Raw genomic sequence first — 18,626 nt, forward strand, 5'->3', positions numbered from 1 at the left:
GGGCTAGACATTTGATCTTGGGTGATGTAGATCCAATCTAAGGGTGGCAAGGTATCAATCAAACACTTTCCTTATGCCTAGACACTAAGCTAAACAAGCTCTATCTCTAGATGAATGTTCTTTTGGTAAAGCAACTCAAGCATCTAATCTCTTAGGTTGAATGTTACTAAAGCAAACATGGAGAACAAGTCTAATAGCAATCTTAACTCTTTTAGCAACTAATCTCTTAGGTGAAGCAAGCTAAAAACATTGAAGAGTTGGTTCAGGCATTTCATCATACACCTTGTGGGCATGAAATGCCTAGAGATCTATTTTAGTATGATCATGACTAAAATAGCATTGAGAACCCTGAACAAGCAAGAAAACAAGTAAATCTAACACTAAACACCCTAGATCTTCTCTAATCACCCTTAATCACCCTAGCCCATGAATCCAAGATTAGTCTACTCATTAATAGACATGAATAACCCCAAAACCATGGATGATTCAAGGTTAAACATGATTAGAGAGCAAGATAATCAAGCAAAGATCAGAACTTATGATCAAGATTAGATCTTTCAACTCAAAGTTCTTTGTGATTAGATAGAAAATAAGATATTTCCCCACTTTGGGATTACAAGAGTATTTATATGTCCTTGGAAAACCTAATGGTTTCCTTTAGAAAGTCTAAAATGCCCTTTAAAAATATTAAAATTCGACTAAGGTAAAGACGCGACTCGGGTAGCAGTCAATTGTCACAACCCGCGCGACCCTAACCCGCGTTGGAACGTCGAGCGGCGCCACTTCATGCGCGCGGGTGCCACTCCCCGCGTGAGCTCGACCCGCGTCAGACCATCGACGACACTTCATCTTCATGCGCGCGGGTGTGGCTTCCCGCGTGATCCAAGCCGCGTCGGATCGTCGAGCAGTGTCCCTTCATGCGCGCGGGTGCGGCTTCCCGCGTGATCCAAGCCGCGTCGGATCGTCGAGCAGCGCCACTTCATGCGCGCGGGTAAGTGAACCCGCGTTGGCTTAACCCGAGTTGTACTCGTCTGATCCGGAACAATGTTCATTCTTCACTCTTTTTGAACCACAATGCTTCTAAACACCTCCAATCACTCCATAAGACACTCCGATACCTGATAAAGACATATGAATGCAATATGGATCCTAAAGATGTAAAATTCCTAATCTATATGATCATTATGTGCAAAATGGATAGTTAAAACAATGCAAATATGCAAGATATCAACTCCCCAACACTAGTTCTTTACTTGTCCTCAAGTAAACTTTTCAAAACACAAGGAGGAGAGATACAAAGATGCTAGCTTAGCGAAAACAAACACTCAATGCACTCAACTTGACATCCTAAAGAAATATAGCAAAGAGCATGAGCAAACTCTCTTATTATACTCTAGCTTCTCTAGGCCTATCCATACTCTTATGCCTCTACACAAGTTGCAATACTCATCAACTAACAAGTTCTTTAAACCAGCTCTCACATTGATTCTCTCACACACACAAGGTGAATTCTCACAAATGGGCACATGATCTCAATCATTTGGTTAAGTAAGCAATGGTATAATTTGAATGAAGAGAAGGATTCAAATGTTGTCATTTTAAGGTGGCAATCACTCAAGAATCAAGGAGTTTGATCATTATGCAAAATTTATCTAAGATTAGGAGCAATTCATGCATACATGGATCCATCCTCATCATTCTACCCCATTCCTAAGTGATTACAAATTCTACACCCATTTCATTCATCCCATAACCCAAAATGAAAAACACTCACATCACCCACCCAATGAACAACATTCTTTTCTTAAGACTCAACCACTAAGGACCTCTTATTCACTTTTCACATTTCTAAGCTCTAACACTTTTTATCATCCATTCCCCACTATCTTATTGAATCTTTCTTTTTTTTTTTTTTTTTTTTTTTCTTTTTCTTCCTTTTTTTTTTTTTAGAGGGGGAAGGTCTCAAACAATACAATCAAACAATACAATCAAGAGTTTTCTTATTTTTCTATTCTAGGTCCCTAGGGCTTTTCTTTCTCATGACAATCTTTTGTTCATCAATCTCAACTTTATCACTTCTCAAACCCAAGATATAAACCTTTAAGGAACAAAGACCCCACTCACCATCCTAGAAGCTAGCTCAAATGATGACCCTATGCTAGCAAGAGATGAGAACAAATCCATGTCGCTAGCAAGAGATGAGAACAAATCCATGTCGCTCCCAATACTCTCAAGATTTTGCACATGACAAACTATCAAAAGAGGCCTCACTCATGCAATTCAATGTTTGGTCTCAAATAATGGTTAGGGTTTTAGGGTAAGGAGTGTCATTTGGGTTAACAAAGATAGGTATAAAGGAATAAGATAACCCAAATGTGTATGAGATCCATGATCAAGTATACAAATGCCCATATGCAAGAGAGATTAAGTTCATTCAAGTCAAGTTCAGATTGGAGCTGATCTTAAGAACAATGCTAACATCAAGCAAGCAAACAAGTTTCAAGAAGAGTTTTCAAGGCTCGAAGCTTACAAGTTTTTTTTCAAAAGATGCTTAAGCTACTTGATATGTTTAGCTAGAATGTCAAATTCAGTGCAAACAAGTGTTCTATACAAGGCAATATCAATCAGCTGCTTCATATGCAAGTGAATGTATCCTATATGCTCTAGACTCAATCTTAAGAATGCAAGTGATGCAACTACATGATTCAAAAAATTTAATTTTTTTTTTTCGTTTTTCTATGCATATATGTATGTACAATGCAATGCATGAGACTCAAAATCATCAAAGCAAACATGATCAAATACTTGGTACCTCCCCCTACACTTAAATCACACAGTCTCTGTGTGAGTAAGGGAGAGATACCCAAAGGAAAGCAATATGCAAAGATAAACTGATATGTACAAGATTAAGGTGAAGGAGTACCTCTGATGGAGTCTTGGAAAAGGCAGTGGTGTCTAGGGAGCGATGTCCGGCCGCTTTCCTCCTCAGCTCAATGGTCTTAAAAACGAAGATCCTACTGATATGTACAGGGATAGTCATGGGACTTCCTCCCAAGTGAGCTTGTTTTAAGTCTCTAGCTTGACTTTCCTTCTTTTGGCTAGTGAGAGGGAGGGTCCTTCCCACATTCAAGAGTGATGGTGAGGACGTGGGAGAGAAGCTCTTGAAGCTTGATTAGATCATTTTGGAGCTGAGGAGTGATGATGGCCCTTGCACTTGAGAATGGCTTAGACTTTCTCTTGCACTTGATTTTGTACTCAATTGCCCCATCCTTAAGCTTCATTGGGTGGAGAGTGAGAGTGTGAAGAGTCTTATCAAGAGGTGGAGGATGAGGTTCTTTCACAATCTTCTTCTTGTCATGAGCAGCCTTTGTGGCGCTACTCACCTCCTCCTTTTTAGCACTTTCCAAGTGCTCATCACACAGCTCCTTAGAGGACTCTCCAACAAGACCTTCTTTCTTAATACCAACCCCTTCAGCCTTGGTCTTCTCAATGGAGGATGCTCCACAAGTGATTGTTCCACAATACTCAGCAATCATCTTTGGTGATTGTAGTGGATATGAGACATCTTTGTTTACATTTACGAGTGTGACCTTCTTGTTGGCAAAGTCTATGCAAGCTCCTACTGTTGTAAGGAATGGAGTGCCAAGGATCAATGGGACTCTCTTCTCAGTTGCCATCTTTAGAACAGTGAGGTTTATAGGAATGGTGCATGCTCCAATCTTCAAAGGGAAGTCCTTGATGAGACCAATAGGAGTTGTAGAAGAGGAATCTCCAAACTGTAGTGAAGATGTGTTTGGCTCCATGCTCTCAATCCCTAGACTTTTCATCATCTCCATTGATATCACATTCACACTTGCACCAGAATCAACAAGAGCATCATCAAAAGTGAGCTTACCAAGGTAGCAAGGCAAGGTGAACATCCCTTGAGACTCAAGCTTAGGGAGGGACTTTGGAGGTATTGGTGGATCAATCTTCGGAATGGAGATGTCCAAAAGCTCGGCCACTTCAGCTTGGTGGTCTAGAATGTCGTTGATGAGCATCATCTGGACATGAGCTTCACGCATACCCGAGATTTCTGGAAGTCTGACCCCAACATCACTAAGATCTTTCCTGAACTTGGAGATCACCTTCTTCTGAGCTTTGGTGAGAACTCTTTGGGGAAAAGGGGGCTTATCATAGGGTGATAGCTCAACCTCAGTGGCTTCCTTTAGCTTAACCTTTTTTAGCTTGTTGTCAGCTATTTTCTCAACTTATTTTTCAGCCTTGTGCTAAGCTCTTTGCAGATTCGTTGCTTTAATCTTCCTGACAGCGTCCTTCACAATCTGTGCTTCAGCTGTGGCCACAACAAATCTCTCAACTTTCCCAAACTCAGTTCCAAATACCAGTCGTTCAATCTCATCCTCTTCTTTTTCATGATCACTCAGCTCAATCTCTGGAGAAGTGGTGGAGAAGACAACATTGCAAGACTCCTTGGGGTTCTTTTCTGGTTTTCCTGGTAGAGACCCCATTGGCTGCTTGGAGGATGAAGGCATAGAAGCAACTTGACTCTCCAAAGCCTTGAGATGAGAGGCAAGTTGCATGTACTTGTTGTTGAGGTCAGCATAGTTCCCATCAATCTTTGCATGGATGTTCTTGAACTCATAAATCATGGTCTTCTCATTTCTGGCCTGAAATTCCAAGAGTTGCTTGAACATAGAATCCACACTTGAATCTGGAGCTTGAGCTTGAGAAGAACTTCCTTGAGTCTGAGGAGATTGGTTGGCTTGAGGATAGTTCTGCTTGGCTTGGTAACCTCCTTGTTGATTGTTGTAGAGTGGCCTTTGCTGGTAGTTGTTTTGGTACTGAAAGTTGGGCTCTTTCTTGTACCATGTGCCATTAGAATTGATGAAGCACAACTCCTCTTGGCCTTCCAAACCATCAACCTCATTGATCACTGGAGATGCCTCTTGTTTCTGGTCACCAACAAAGTTCATCTTCTCCTGCTTAGCCTTTTCTGCAAGAAGTAGATCCAACTTGGCTAGGAGAGATTTCAGCTCTTTCTTTGTATGCTGATCATCACTTCTGTTGACCCTATCATGCTCCTCACTGTAGACAGAGTCACTCTTGGCCATGTTCTCTACCAGTTCCTCTGCCTCTTCCTCAGTTTTTCCCAAGAAGAAACCATTGCTGGCAGTATCAAGCATGTTTCTGCACTGTGATAGAGCTCCTCTATAGAAGGTGCTAAGCAAACTCTCCTTGCTAAAACCATGATGCGGGCATTGAGCCCAATAGCCCTTGAACCTCTCTCATGCTTCACTGAAGCTCTCTAGACCTTTCTGTTGAAACCCAGAGATTTCGTTCCTGATCTTAGCTGTCTTTGAAGTAGAGAAGAACTTGTCTACGAAAGCTCTCTTACACTCTTCCCAAGTGGTGACAGTGTCACTTGGAAGAGTCTTCTCCCATTGGTGTGCCTTGTCTCCCAAAGAGAAAGGGAATAGCTTCAACTTGAAGGCATCTTCAGAAACACCATTTGTCTTGGACAAGCCACAATACTTATCAAACTTGTACAAGTGATCAAAAGGGTCTTCAGCAGCAAGACCATGATACTTGTTGTTCTCTATGGTGTTGAGCAGCCCTGACTTGATCTCAAAGTTGTTGTTCTCCACTGGTGGTGTTCTGATTCCTAACCTATGACCATTAATGTGAGGTTGATCATAGGCTCCAATGGCGCGAGCTTGTCGCGGTGGATGTTGTGGCTGGCGCTGTGGTCGAAGATGATCAGCTCTTGGATCAATGCCTCCTTGGGCATCACCAGCTTGAGGCAGATTCTCCATATCAAACCCCAACCTTTGCAAATGAGCTTGTTGCTCTACTTCTCTTCTCTGTCTTGCAATCTCCCTCTCAAGTGATCTAATGTCTTCAACTCTTGGAACTAGGTTTGTTGGACCTCTGTTCCTTGTGTTCATATACCTGAAATTCAAAGGGAGAAAAAGAAAGAAAAGCAATAACACAATTAAACAAAAATTGACTTAGTCTCAAGCAAATGACTAAATCCCAATGTCACAATCAACTTAGAATTTGGCAACGGCGCCAATTTGATGCAAGACTTTTCAAGGGTCCAAGATCAAATCAATGTAGTATAAAAGATTATCGAACCAGTTCTAAGTGATTCTAAAGCAAAAGGAATGCAAGTTCATGCTTAAGCTAAGTGCGATCCGGTTTTAAGATGGTATGAACTAAGAACTAATAAGCTAATGCAATAAAGTAATGATCTTTCTTTCTCAATTTGAAGCAAGAGGATTCATGGGGCTATGCATTTGATCTTGGGTGATGTAGATCCAATCTAAGGGTGGCAAGGTATCAATCAAACAATTTCCTTATGCCTAGACACTAAGCTAAACAAGCTCTATCTCTAGATGAATGTTCTTTTGGTAAAGCAACTCAAGCATCTAATCTCTTAGGTTGAATGTTACTAAAGCAAACATGGAGAACAAGTCTAATAGCAATCTTAACTCCTTTAGCAACTAATCTCTTAGGTGAAGCAAGCTAAAAGCATTGAAGAGTTGGTTTAGGCATTTCATCATACACCTTGTGGGCATGAAATGCCTAGAGATCTATTTTAGTATGATCATGACTAAAATAGCATTGAGAACTCTCAACAAGCAAGGAAACAAATAAATCTAACACTAAACACCCTAGATCTTCTCTAATCACCCTTAATCACCCTAGCCCATGAATCCAAGATTAGTCTACTCACTAATAGACATGAATAACCCCAAAACCATGGATGATTCAAGGTTAAACATGATTGGAGAGCAAGATAATCAAGCAAAGATAAGAACTTATGATCAAGATTAGATCTTTCAACTCAAAGTTCTTTGTGATTAGATAGAAAATAAGATATTTTCCCACTTTGGGATTACAAGAGTATTTATATGTCCTTGGAAAACCTAATGGTTTCCTTTAGAAAGTCTAAAATGCCCTTTAAAAATATTAAAATTCGACTAAGGTAAAGACGCGACTCGGGTAGCAGTCGATGGTCACAACCCGCGCGACCCTAACCCGCGTTGAAACGTTGAGCGGCGCCACTTCATGCGCGCGGGTGCGACTCCCCGCGTGAGCTCGACCCGCATCAGACCATCGACGACACTTCATCTTCATGCGTGCGGGTGTGGCTTCCCGCGTGATCCAAGCCGCGTCGGATCGTCGAGCAGCGTCCTTTCATGCGCGTGGGTGCGGCTTTCCGCGTGATCCAAGCTGCGTCAGATCGTCGAGCAGTGCCACTTCATGCGCGCGGGTGCGGCTTCCCGCGTGATCCAAGCAGCGTCGGAGCTCTCCGTTGCGTCTTCTCGATTCAGTGACGCGGGTAAGTGAACCCGCGTTGGCTTAACCCGAGTTGTACTCGTCTGATCCGGAACAATGTTCACTCTTCACTCTTTTTGAACCACAATGCTTCTAAACACCTCCAATCACTCCATAAGACACTCCGACACCTGATAAAGACATATGAATGCAATATGGATCCTAAAGATGTAAAATTCCTAATCTATATGATCATTATGTGCAAAATGGATAGTTAAAACAATGCAAATATGCAAGATATCATGTTGCACCCAAATCATTCATCTCAACTTCAAAACCCAAAAGCTCCAGCGTCTCGATGTCACACTTCTCTTCAGCTAACAACATGTCATCCACGTAGAGTACCAAACAGATGAACGTCGCATCCTTCAACTTACTCATGCAGACACACCAATCATAAGGACTTCTGATGTAGCCCAACTTGATTATATAGATGTCGAATCTCTTGTACCATCCTCTGAGAGACTGCTTAAATCCACAAAGTGACTTCTGAAGCGTACATACATAGTCATCATTTTCAGGAACTCAACAACCATCTGGCTGAGTCTTGTATATCTCCTCTAGCTCTCCATGAAGATACACTGTCTTCACATCAAATTGCTCAAGCTCCAAGTCCTGACGTGCTACCAGCGTTAGCAACACTCTGATGGACATATGTCTGACCATCGATGAGAATATCTCATTGTAGTCTACTCCATCTATCTGACTGAAAATTCTTGCATCAATCCGAGCTTTATACTTAGCTCCTTCTGCCAGTGATGCTCCATCCTTAATCATGAAGACCCACTTGCATGTAACATCCCTTCTCTCCGATGGTAATGTGGCCAGGTCCCATGTATGATTTTTCTGATGAGACTCCACGTCTCTCGTTGCAACATGCCATTTCTCAGACTCGGGACTAGAAACAGCTTCCATGTAAGTAGATGACGCATCCACTTCCTCTGCAACCTGAAGTGCATAACCCACCATATCCTCGAAGCGATATCTCTCTGCTGGCCTGACATCAATCCTTCTTGGTTGATTTTTCATGATGCTATGCTCTGTAGCATCAAGCGGTTGAATCTTCGTAGACTCCAACTGAACATCTTCTACACGCTCCTCTTGATTTTCTGTGCGTGCCTGCACATCGATCACTTCATGATCATCTTGCAGCTCCACCTATTTATCAGTGCTACACTTTTCTGCTTCTGAACTGGACCCTGAGCTTCTAACCATAGATGCTTCATCGAAGATACCATTCTGATATCTTGCATATTTCTAATGTTTTATCCATTCACCCATGTGCATTTTGATCATATAGATTAGGATTTATCCATGTTTAGGTTGCATTTTGCATGCAAGAGTCCTTATCAGGTATTGGAGTGCCACATGGAGTTCTTGGAGACATTTGGGTGCAATTGGAGTCCCAAAGAAGTGTTTAAAGTGATTATTGGGCGAGCACCTTACCGGAGCGACCAGTCCGGAGCGATTCCGTCAAGTCACTCTGATCTCCCTATCAGAGCGACCTTACCAGAGCGACAGGGAAGAGTCGCTCGCGTTTTGATCACCCGGAGATGCGAGAACGAGTCCGGAGCGACCTCTTGCAGCGACACAGCGAGGTCGCTCCGAAGCACAGAGCGACTACTCGGAGCGACGAGCGGAGGTCGCTCGCGTTTTGATCACTCGGAAACGCGAGAACGAGTCCGGAGCGACCTCTCGCAGCGACACAGCGAGGTCGCTCCCGAAGCACGGAGCGACTACTCGGAGCGACGAGCGGAGGTCGGTCGCGTTTGCATCACTCGGAAACGCGAGAACGAGTCCGGAGCGACCTCTCGCAGCGACACAGCGAGGTCGCTCCCGAAGCACGGAGCGACTACTCGGAGCGACGAGCGGAGGTCGCTCCGCGTCTTGTTTCTGCTCGAACTTATGATTTCTCAAGGGCCTTTTGGTCATTTCATGATGCACGTTTTTATTTTCTAAACCTATGTTTTAATACTCTGTAAGCCACCAGAAGGGGATCCATCTTTGTTCTTAGGAAAAACCACCAAAAACATTTGGAAAGTCATCTCTTGAATCAATTGATCAGTTTTGTTATTGAAATTCTGTGTTCTTATATCTATTTTCTTTGTGTTTCTCTACATGATTAATCTGAAATCCAACATGGGTTTAAGAGGAATCATGGAGATTAGTGAGTAATCCCCCTTTGAATTCATGGGTTAGGGAGATTAAGGGTGATTAGGTTAGAGCTAAGATGTTTTAGTGTAGATCATTCATATTTCCTTGCTAGCAGAGTGAACCTAATGCATCTTCTGAGTTGGCCACTCAGTTGTTGATCCTTAGGCATTTCTCACCCGAAAGGTGTTCGAGGAAATGCCCGAGACCACTCTTCCTAGCTTTTAGCATACTTTGCCAAAGACATTTGTTGTTAGAGGTGCTAAGATAGTCATTGGACTTGCTAGTTATGATTACTTTCATATTATTCAACCAAAGACATTTGATGCTTGGATTGTGTTAGTAAATGAACATTCATCTAGACATAGAGTTTGTTTAGGATTGTGTCTAAGCTTAAGGTTGATAGTTTGATTGATCGTTTGCCATCCTTAGTTCGAAACTTGATCACCCGAGGTCTAATCCCTATACCCATGAATTCTCTTTTCCCATAGTTAAGAAAGTATCATTTAGTTATTCCTTTTAGTTATTTGTAGTTTAAAAACCCTTTTTAAAACCATTGGTTGCACTTAGATTAAGTGATTACTTGCATTCTCGGTGCTTTCTCATCTCTCAGAACTGGTTCGACAATCATTTATACTACAACATTTGTCTTAGGAGCCTTGAAAACTCCTAACATCAAATTGGCGCCGTTGCCAAATTCTGAGTAGATTTAAACATTGAGATTTAGTCAATTGCTTGAGACTAAGTCATTTTTATTTTCTTTTGTTACTGACTCTTTTTCACCTCCTCTTATTCTACAGGTGTATGAACTTGCGGAGCAACGGTCCATCAAACCTAGTTCCACGAGATGCAGACATCAGAGCTTTAGAGAGAGAGTGTGCTAGAAAGAAAAGAGAAGAAGAGCAACAGGCTCAACTGCAAAGACTGAACACTGATATGGGAGACGTTCATCAGCATGATGCAGCCGTCAATGGCGCTAATAACAATGCTCCAGCTAACCAACAGCGAGCAGCTCGACCCATTGGCACTTACGATCGCCCCAACATTCATGGCCATAGATTGGGAATCCGAGCACCCGCTGTGGCAGCCAACAACTTTGAGATCAAATCAGGACTCCTCAACGTGATCGAGAACAACAAGTATCATGGCTTGGCTCTAGAGGATCCATTTGACCACTTGGACAGGTTCGACAGCTACTGTGGGTTGTCAAAAACCAATGGTGTGTCCGAAGACGCCTTAAAGCTCAAGCTATTCCCTTTCTCTTTGGGAGATAAGGCACGTCAGTGGGAGAAGTCTCTACCCAGCGACTCTATCACCACTTGGGATGATTGCAAGAGAGCATTCTTGGAGAAGTTCTTCTCTAATTCAAGAACTGCTAAGCTGAGAAATGAGATTTCCAGTTTTCAACAAAAGGGCTTGGAAGGATTCAGTGAAGCCTGGGAGAGGTTCAAGGGCTACCAAGCTCAATGCCCACACCATGGTTTCTCTAAGGAGAGTTTGCTGAGCACATTCTACCGTGGTGCTCTTCCTAAGTACAGGGCCAGACTGGATACAGCTAGTACAGGAACAGCTAGTTGTTGGAATGATCACACCACTGCTCCAATTTCTGAATGTTTCCTTGGGAAAGGACGCAGTGGGACCGAAGTTCATTGATAGCACCTACTTGAGGATTGCTACCTATTTTAGTGGGATGTATGGGGAGGACTACGTCTACCACTACTATTTGCAGGGCAAGCCAGTCGAAGTGGTTCTTCCAAACCGGAACCTGACGAGTTTAGAGATACCTGGAGCTATTAGCTTCAACATACCCCAGGAGTACTTTCTTGGAGAACATGGGCCTTTCGATCCAGTTAATGTTGTTCCATCAAGGAGAAGAAGTGTTCCTACTCGACATGACTCGCCTGTTTCAGACCCCTCTGAGCATATCTATGGACCTCCGCGCTACTACTTCAAGCCACATGACGGAGTTCTTCCCCCTGGAGCTCTTCGTGATGCTCATGACCACATTAGTCGCCTTCAGAGGTGGAACAAGGCTCAGGACAGAACGATAGAAAAGCTGAAGGATAAGTGCAAGGCGCTAAGCAAGACGGTAAAGAAGCAGGCAAAGACTTCAGCCAAATTCATGAAGAAAGTAGCTGATGTCTTAACCAGGGGGGGGATAGCTGGATGTAGCTCAGCAGACTTCGCTTTCGCGAACACCTCGAACCCCCAGCCCCCACCTCCGCCTGATGCTCTTGGCTTCCCCCTCACTGCTGCGCAGCTTCAGCGTAAGAGGAGAAACCCACCCACTCAACCTTCCGCTTCCGGTAACAAGTCCCCATCCCTCGCTTCTTCTGATAGTAAGGACGAGATTGACGAGGTTGAGAGCCAGCCATGGTATGGAGGCTCCGGTTCAGCATCCGGTGGTTACTATACCACCTTCCCGCCTGATGACGACGATGTTGGGGCATCAGCCCCCACCTACTATCCATAGGAGGTACTTCTTTCTCTCCCTTGTATATACTATTCCCTTTTTGCATATTAGTTTTCATTTCGGTATCTCTCTCTTTACTTGACAACACAGAGACTGTGTAACTCAAGTTTGGGGGAGGTACCAAGCATTTGATCATGTTTGCTTCGATGTTGTTTCATCAGTCATGCATTGCACACCTATTTACATATAAAAAAAAAAAAAAATTCATTTAGTTTGCATCATTTTGCATTTCTAGGAGAGTCTAGGGCATATAGGTTGCATTCACTTGCACTGGGAGCAATGATTTTAAATGCCTTATAAAGAACACTACGTTTCACCTGAAAAAATTATGCACCTCTCGAAAAGACTTGTATGTTTCGTGCCTTGAAAACTCTTCTTGAAACTTGTTGATTGCTGAAACCTACTCTTTGAAGCCAACTATAACCCTATTTGAACTAAACGAACTTAATGCTTCTTGCTTAGGGTCCCTTGTGTACTGAGTCATGGCTATACACACTTGAGTTGTCACATCTTTTATGCCAATCTTTTGACAAACTCTAGTGGTAGACCACTCCCAAAAACCTTTCCCTCCTTTTAAACTTTCATTGTTTGATGAGTGAGGCCTTCTTAGGAAAGTATTACATGTGCATAATGTTGAGAGTATCGGGAACGACAATGCTTGATCTTCATTCTTGCTAGATTAGGCACATCATTGTCTAGCCATAGATGGGGGTGAGTGTTGTAAAGTTTGATTTGGGAGTTTGAGAAAATGGAAAGAAAAGAGTGAACTCTTGTGCTTAATTGGCTAGTCTTCATGGGATAAGTAGGGAAACTTCTAGCTCAGTTTATGAAAAGTCTTGGCCCCCGAAAAAAAAAAAAAAAAAAAAAAAAAAAATTAGAAAGAAAGGGGGCTAGCAAAACTGTTTAGAGCTAAGTTTTGTTTTGAAGTTGAGAAAAATCCTTATGAGATTTCAAAGAAAAGAGTTTTGTTGTGCAAGGTGTTCTTGAGATCTTTTGGTGAGAGATGTGAGTTGGGCTTGACATTTGGGAAAAATTGTGTAATTGTACGTTTGGGAAAATGGTAGAACAATGGAGATTGAGCATTGTATGCATGAGTTGGTCCCTTTCTTAGATATATTATGTGCAATGTCAAGGCTACTTGTTTCGAGAGTAAACCACCGTAAAGATTTTATGTTTCGAACCTTTTGAATCACTTGAATAAAAGCCTTCCCTTACCCAAATGACTTGGACCGACTGACCATTTGCAAGAATTCACTAGATGTTTTGTGCTTAATGAATGTGAGAGTTGGTTGATTTGAATATGTGGATGCTTGATGATGAGTGTAGGGACAAAAGGAGTTGAGATAGGCCTAGAGAAGCTAGAGTGTAATAAGAGAGTGTGCTAATCGTGTTTGCTAGTTGTGTTTCTTTTGGCTATGAGCTCCCACCTTCAAACCTCTCTCCCTATGAGTTCTAGAAAGTTCACTTGTGGACAAGTAAAGAACAAGTTTGGGGGAGTTGATATCTTGCATATTTCTAATGCTTTATCCATTCACCCATGTGCATTTTGATCATATAGATTAGGATTTAGCCATGTTTAGGTTGCATTTTGCATGCATGAGTCCTTATCAGGTATTGGAGTGCCACATGGAGTTCTTGGAGACATTTGGGTGCAATTGGAGTCCCAAAGAAGTGTTTAAAGTGATTATTGGGCGAGCACCTTACCGGAGCGACCAGTCCGGAGCGATTCCGTCAAGTCACTCTGATCTCCCTATCAGAGCGACCTTACCAGAGCGACAGGGAAGAGTCGCTCGCGTTTTGATCACCCGGAGATGCGAGAACGAGTCCGGAGCGACCTCTTGCAGCGACACAGCGAGGTCGCTCCGAAGCACGGAGCGACTACTCGGAGCGACGAGCGGAGGTCGCTCGCGTTTTGATCACTCGGAAACGCGAGAACGAGTCCGGAGCGACCTCTCGCAGCGACACAGCGAGGTCGCTCCCGAAGCACGGAGCGACTACTCGGAGCGACGAGCGGAGGTCGCTCGCGTTTGCATCACTCGGAAACGCGAGAATGAGTCCGGAGCGACCTCTCGCAGCGACACAGCGAGGTCGCTCCCGAAGCACGGAGCGACTACTCGGAGCGACGAGCGGAGGTCGCTCCGCGTCTTGTTTCTGCTCGAACTTATGATTTCTCAAGGGCCTTTTGGTCATTTCATGATGCACGTTTTTATTTTCTAAACCTATGTTTTAATACTCTGTAAGCCACCAGAAGGGGATCCATCTTTGTTCTTAGGAAAAACCACCAAAAACATTTGGAAAGTCATCTCTTGAATCAATTGATCAGTTTTGTTATTGAAATTCTGTGTTCTTATATCTATTTTCTTTGTGTTTCTCTACATGATTAATCTGAAATCCAACATGGGTTTAAGAGGAATCATGGAGATTAGTGAGTAATCCCCCTTTGAATTTATGGGTTAGGGAGATTAAGGGTGATTAGGTTAGAGCTAAGATGTTTTAGTGTAGATCATTCATATTTCCTTGCTAGCAGAGTGAACCTAATGCATCTTCTGAGTTGGCCACTCAGTTGTTGATCCTTAGGCATTTCTCACCCGAAAGGTGTTCGAGGAAATGCCCGAGACCACTCTTCCTAACTTTTAGCATACTTTGCCAAAGACATTTGTTGTTAGAGGTGCTAAGATAGCCATTGGACTTGCTAGTTATGATTACTTTCATATTATTCAACCAAAGACATTTGATGCTTGGATTGTGTTAGTAAATGAACATTCATCTAGACATAGAGTTTGTTTAGGATTGTGTCTAAGCTTAAGGTTGATAGTTTGATTGATCGTTTGCCATCCTTAGTTCGAAACTTGATCACCCGAGGTCTAATCCCTATACCCATGAATTCTCTTTTCCCATAGTTAAGAAAGTATCATTTAGTTATTCCTTTTAGTTATTTGTAGTTTAAAAACCCTTTTTAAAACCATTGGTTGCACTTAGATTAAGTGATTACTTGCATTCTCAGTGTTTTCTCATCTCTCAGAACTGGTTCGACAATCATTTATACTACAACATTTGTCTTAGGAGCCTTGAAAACTCCTAACATCACATTCCTGCTTAGAACCATTCGGTTTTCTGATGGAGACCAGACCATGTATCCTTTAATTCCATCACCGTAGCCCATAAACACTCTTAAAAGTGAATATTCAGCAGATCTACCTGACCACACCTCAGAAGGTATCCTGCACTCGATGCCTATGTGGGGAACAAGATGTATCAAGTAGCAAGCCGTGTTAACTGCTTCAGCCCAAAACCGCTTCTCCGAACCAGCACTCGAGAGCATGCACATCGCTCTCTCTAGCATTATCTGTTTTATCCATTTTGCAACACCATCCCGCTGTGGTGTTCCTCTGTCTGTAAGATGCTTGGCAGATGTTGCATCCTTACAAAACTGTTTAAACTCTTCCGAGCAGAGTTCCAAACCAATATCAGAATGAAGCAGATCTTGCTTCGACAAATGTTGCATCCCACGATCACCCATATGTCCAAGCCTCATATGTCATAGCTTAGTCATATCTTCCTTTGGGATCTCTGGCGATGCAACATTTGCTGAACCAGTAACCGTTGTACCCTTCAGCAAATACAGAGTACCGTTCATGAAACCCTTCAGAATCACATCAGAACCCCTGTAGACATTCAAAACTCCATCGCCACCCGAATATTTGAACCCTCTCATGTACAGAAAACTCACGGATATCAAATTCTTTGTCATTGATGGAACATGCCTAACCTTGTTCAATGTGCAGAATCTACCATCATGTGTCCTGAGCTTGATTGAGCCAATCCCAACAATATTGCAGACAAAGTCGTTTGCCATCTTAATCTTGCTGTCAAGTACCTCTGTGTACTCTGAAAACCACTATCTCCTCGGTGTCATATGGTAGGATGCTCCCGTATCAAGAACCCACACATCAGAAGAGTGTGTGTGTCCGTGCACAACAAGAGCGATGTCGTCGTCAGACTTGGTTTCATCCTCGTCTACTGCAACAGACCCAAACTGCTGCTTCTTCATCTTGGGATAGTCTGACTTCCAATGTCCCTTCTCTTTGCAATAATTGCAATTATCAGATGCTTTAGGACCTCTTGGAAACGACTTCCTATCTTTCGAAGTCGTTCTGTTCTGATGTCCCTTCACACCACTGACAAACAACCCTGATGCTTGATTGTCTGTCCCTGAACTGGATGCCTTATGGCGCAATTCCCGACTATGAAGCGCCGATCTAACTTCTTCCAGTTTCACTGTATCCTTGCCAACAATGAACGATTGCACGAAGTTCTCGAAGGAGTTCGGCAGAGATACCAACATGATTAGTGCCGCGTCTTCATCCTCCACCTTAACATCGATGTTACACAACTCCAGTAATATCGAATTCAGCTTGTCAAGATGGTCGCGAAGCTCAATACCTTCTTGCATACGCAAGGCAAAGAGGCGTTGCTTCAGAAGTAGCTTATTCGTCAGAGATTTTGTCATGTACAAACTCTCCAACTTCTGCCACAAACTAGCAGCCATTTTCTCATCCGATACTTCGATGATAATCTCGTCTGCTAGACACATCAAAATTGTTGAGAACGCTTTCTCTTCCAGAGCCTCCAAATCAGCTGCTTCAGATTTCTTCTTGACAATGGTCCCCAGATGCCTTGTTGCTTCAACAACGCCTGCATCTTAATCTGCCAAAGACTGAAGTTATTTCTCCCATCAAACTTGTCGATCTTCGCTCTTATTCCAGACATCTTCTCACTAGATCACAACCCGAAGCTCTGATACCAGTTTGTTGTAACAATTGTGAGAAGAAACAGATGCGGAAACAGATGAATAAAAACGATGTAACTACGACATATATATTTAACGTGGTTCGCCTTTAGGGCTACGTCCACGGGCAAAGAGAAATATTATTATTGGAGGCGATATTGAGCTTACAGAGTGCAAGTTCAGGGTTACTTCGAATACAAGATATATATAGTAACATCTCGCATCTAAACTCCTAGACTAAACGGACTCATGGGCTTAAGCCCACGATCAGATGTAACATCCATAATAACTTGATGTAACGCTCTTGATGCAACCAAGTCGGTATGATGTACGTGATGTAACATCCATATCCTAGATGTAACATCCATATTCAAGGCATATCAACAATTTTCTTGATAGAAATGGGCATGTTCGTTAGTATAGTAACTGCGAAAAAATTACAGTTTCCACAGAGATGTGTATTGGTTAAGACTTTAAAAAACAATACCTGAGCTGGGCTCCTCGATCGGTTGTCTCATGCGTTCTCAGCTCGTGTAATGTCTGACAAACAAAAACTACAGTTGTTTCTTTTCAAAAAAAAAAAAAATCATGAAAATGATCACAGGTGAAAAAAACATATGGACCCAAATCCCACGTGAATATTATTTTTCTTTTTTTGTCTTTATCTTTTATGTATCGAGTGGATTTCTGTTGACGTTGCGTCCAAAAGTATATCGAAAGATATATTGCCCCACACAAGATCTTCTCTTACAAAATCTTGTCCAACAGTGCTCTTTAGTTTTTAGGGTTTTCCTCGTCGGATTCCTGTTCGCCGGTCACCGGAATCTGATCTTTCACCGGCTGCTAGATCTTTATTCCCGACAAAGGGTATCTAAATTTGTGTATCAAATAATATGCTTGTCTTTAATTATTATGTCCTCTTTTATTTCATTGCTCTCATGCTTTTTAGGTTTTTCTGTCTTCTACATTATTCGATGAACTTGCATCTTGTCCGAGAGCAAGCCATAATTTTATGCAAAACACTTTAGATAGAATGCAAGCTTTTAAATATATATATATATATATAACACCGTAACACGCTATAGTAAGGTTCTTTTGGTTGCCAACTCCACAGTTTTAGTAATCGTTTTCCAATTAAAGCGTTTATTCGATACACATACACGTAGGACTGGACAAAATTATAACGCTCCGCCGGCCCACGGTTACTAGGCTTTCCATGCTCACCGTTCATTCGTCTCGTGTATTTCTTCCCATTCGAAGGATGGTGCGTTAATTTTCAGAGGCTCGAGAAACATGTTTACTGATATTTTCCGTACTTTGTACTCACTCATATGGTATCGCAAATCATTTTCTGATAGGTTATCCATCATTCTACTATTCCAGCTCAAGCATGTTTAACCATAAAATTTTAAACATATTACAAATATATGCCTAAATTTTGATTTGATACATTATTCATTTCGATTCGAAAAAAAAAAATATGTGACCACTCCTATGATATACCAATTAAACTGACACGTACTAATTAAAGTTTTAATTAATTTCAGTACTTTATTTTAAAAGTTAATTTCATTAGCATGTATATACATGTAATAGTGACGATGAGTTCTACTTCCACACCATAACAATAATAAAGTATATTAAAAGGAAACACCATATATTTTGACCATTTTACATTCATATATTGGTAGGATAATGGAAACCAATTATTTATGTGTTGTCCACTTTCAGACACTTTTTTTTTTTGAAAAGATGTGTTATTTTAGTTTCTCATTGCATAGTAAAGATGTGCCATTTTAGTTTCTGTTAATGTATGAATTAATTCACTATTTACTTCGTTTTATTTGATTTTTTCTTCAAATAACATCACAG

At 42.0% G+C, this 18,626-nt stretch overlaps 2 non-coding genes across 2 annotated transcripts; one reads left to right on the plus strand and one right to left on the minus strand.

Annotated features, from left to right (window-relative positions):
- Positions 1-5,241: 5,241 nt before the first annotated feature.
- LOC125581233 lies at positions 5,242-5,348 on the plus strand. The gene has a single exon (XR_007318933.1). It is a non-coding gene; the product is annotated as a small nucleolar RNA R71 (small nucleolar RNA).
- Positions 5,349-10,869: 5,521 nt separating this feature from the next.
- Positions 10,870-10,976, minus strand: LOC125581053. Its single transcript, XR_007318764.1, has one exon. It is a non-coding gene; the product is annotated as a small nucleolar RNA R71 (small nucleolar RNA).
- Between the last annotated feature and the right edge of the window lie 7,650 nt (positions 10,977-18,626).

This window comes from Brassica napus, chromosome C1 (assembly GCF_020379485.1).
Source record: "Brassica napus cultivar Da-Ae chromosome C1, Da-Ae, whole genome shotgun sequence".
In the NCBI taxonomy this organism is placed as follows: Eukaryota; Viridiplantae; Streptophyta; class Magnoliopsida; order Brassicales; family Brassicaceae; genus Brassica; species Brassica napus.